Source organism: Conger conger, chromosome 16 (assembly GCF_963514075.1).
Source record: "Conger conger chromosome 16, fConCon1.1, whole genome shotgun sequence".
NCBI lineage: Eukaryota > Metazoa > Chordata > Actinopteri > Anguilliformes > Congridae > Conger > Conger conger.
The window spans coordinates 7790426-7793620 of record NC_083775.1 but is presented as its reverse complement, the minus strand read 5'-3'; positions in this window follow the sequence as shown (position 1 = coordinate 7793620).

Below are 3195 nucleotides of genomic sequence, written 5' to 3'. Positions count from 1 at the left end.
CAGAGCGATGTACAGTTGATTAGACTAAGCAGGAGACAGTCCTCCCCTGGAGCAATGCAGGGTTAAGGGCCTTGCTCAAGGGCCCAATGGTTGAGCGGATCTTACTGTGGCTACACCGGGGATCGAACCACCGACCTTGCGTGTCCCATTCATTTACCTTAGCCGCTACGCTACAGGCCGCTACATCTGCCTCCTGCCCGGCACCCAGCGCTGTCAGCCACAGCCCACGCCCTCCCCGTCACTGGTTAAAACGGTTGACCGGCTCTTCTTAACGAACGGGTCTGCGGCCGGACGCGGTGTTCGGACGCACGGCCCTGCGCGCCGTGGGACTCTGTGTTCGGGATCCCCGCTCGTGGCTCAGAAGCGGGGGAGGGGGAAGTTGCGGAGGTGTCCCGTCGAGCGGCTGCTCCTTTAACCGAGCTTTCGCGCGGAAGTGTGAGGTACATGGGACACAACACTTGCTGGAACGTCAGGACTCTACTGAGTGGTCTTTCAGTCGATCCTGCTTTTGCCGGGAGACAGGTTAAATATTTGATCCACTCAGTTTGTTTGTTTGTTTATTTGTAGGTTTTTTTGGGGGTTTTTTTTGCTGAAAGTGGATAGGTTCTGTCAGGGTTCCAGAACAGCATGCTCTTCAGTGATTGGCCCAGTCTATTATTGGAACAAGGGCTGGACGATATGGCCAAAAATCTTCTATCCTAATATCGGTCGTTTAATATCTCTATATCACAATATAGCATGTTTTCTGGTAATCCAATACATATATAGTCTATATAAAATAACCACATGGTAAAGCCTATTTTTGTATACTCTGTGTACTCATTGTGAGTATTTTCTCATTTCATTAAGAACATTAGTGCAAAATGAACTGATTCAAGTGAAACTATAGAGAAAAGAAAATATGTATATAGGCATAGCCCACAATATGAAAATGTAAAATATCAAAGGCTGTCATGCCTTTCTGCTTTAGGTACACTGCTAACATAGACCCCAAACAATGAATTGCCCATGCCCACTGACTAGAAATAATTGAATGCATTATTTCCAACATGCTTTTATTGAACAAATTGCACATGAACAGCCCATCAATTTAACAGAACATCAATTTAAATGAATGCTATGCATCGCGGTTCAAGCAGTCTTTTGCGATGTCGTTATCTTGCGTGTTCATATCCGGATAACGGTACACATACGATGCGTGGCGCAGCCCTAAAAGGGGGTCATCGCCTCTCCGTGTCCCTGCTCCCGACTCGTCTGGAGACTACCGGGAGCGGTGATGTCTGCACCGGGCCGTGTCTATTGAACCGGACCGCGGTGAGCCTTTCCTCGGTAAATATGCAGTCGTATAAATAGCTATGTAAATCACGCTGGATGAGCACGTCTGCAAAGCAAATATTAATAATTAATCTCTTTTTAAATAGCCAGCCATTGATCATTATTCCGCCTCTGTGCCGAGAGGGGGGTTGTGTTGCCTACATGTGGTGTGTTCTCCGTTCGCGGTGTCAGGAGTTCGCGTAATGTCGTTTGTCTCACTCGTAGGGAAAAAATAAAATAAAATCACCCTGTGTGTGAATTCTAACCTAAAATTCTACCCTGCATCTCAGTAACTAGCTTTTGTGTTTTTTATGTGGACTGGGGGGGCGGATGGGTCTGTTATATTTCTGTGGAGAACTTGTGCCCTGAATAAATTGCAAAACTGTATCTAACTTTGGATTTTTATCTTGCTGCTAATTGGTTAGTTTTTTCTTCTCATCCCTCTTAAATATGAATGTACAGCCGTTTCATTGGGTAATGCTCAATGTGTGTGTGTGTGTGTGTGTGTGTGTGTGTGTGTGAGTGAGTGTGTGTGTGTGCATGTGTACGTGTGCGTGTGCGTGTACGTGTGTGTGAGTGTGTGCGTGAGTTTGTGTTTGTGTGTGTGTGTATGTTTGTGTGTGTGTGTGTGTGTGTGTGTGAGTGAGTGTGTGTGCATGTGCGTGTACGTGTGTGTGTGAGTGTGTGTGTGAGTGTGTGTGCGTGAGTTTGTGTTTGTGTGTCTGTGTGTGTGTGTGTGAGTGAGTATGTGTGTGTGTGCGTGTACGTGTGTTTGTGTTTGTGTGTTTGTTTGTGTGTGTGTGTGCGTGAGTGTGTGTCTGTGTGCGTGTTTGTATATGTATGCGTGTGTGTGTGTGCGTGCGTGCGTGCGTGCGTGCGTGCGTGTATCATCCCTTTTCCTCATGTTTTTTGTTGCTTGCGAATCACAAAGCACTAAGTCCTTGACATTAACTAGATGAGTTCATGCCTTAAAAACAAGCCCGCTCCCTGGGACTAAATATACACCCTGTCCACGTCAGACAGCGAGAAAAGTACATCCATCTATAAATAACCCGGGCTGTTGTAGAGTAATGTCCGGGGGGCAGGGGGTGAGTCTGGGGGGGGGGCTCAGTCGGGGGGGGGGGGCTCAGTGGTGGGCTGACCTTCATTATCGCAGTAGCCGCCTACCTTCAGTTTTGATGGAAAGTGTCAAGTCCAAATCTAAAGACACGTAAAAACGTAACACAAAAGCGTTTGAATTTGCACAATTTTTCAAAGCTTTCTGCTTTGTGAAAAAAATTTTTTGCTCAGCAAATTAACGTGAAACAAATTCAGTTCAGCCCACAGCCATGGGCATCTAGTCTGGTTCACACATTAACCGTCAGCTTAGCCGGTAAAGTTATGGTGTGTCATCAACTAGAAGCAAGGCTCGATGAGAAAAGATGTGTATCACACACCCCTGGGAGGATCGAAGAGCAGGACACGGGGCGATACAGAAATTCCGTATCGCGCCGGCGTTTTGTGGGGAGGAATTTTGATGTTCTTTAATGAAAAACGAATTCTTACAAAAACATAAAAACAGGCAAAAAAAAAAAAAAGGAAGAAGGAGGCCAAACTCCTTCATCCCCTTAACCTGACGCTTTAATGACATAGTCTGTCACACATGTACACACACGCACAGCCTGGCCCAATCAAACATAAGGGAATAAAAATAATTATGAAAAAAATAACAAAAGGAAACATAAAACCACACTTTACACAAAACGAAACATTTAAAAACAAAATTGTCAAAACATCTGGGGAGAAGAGGGCGAGCGTGAGTAAAAATAAACCCCCCTCACAGGTTTTGGGCAAAAAATAATAAACGAAAATAAGAAAGGCAAAAGAAATTGAACCAAACTT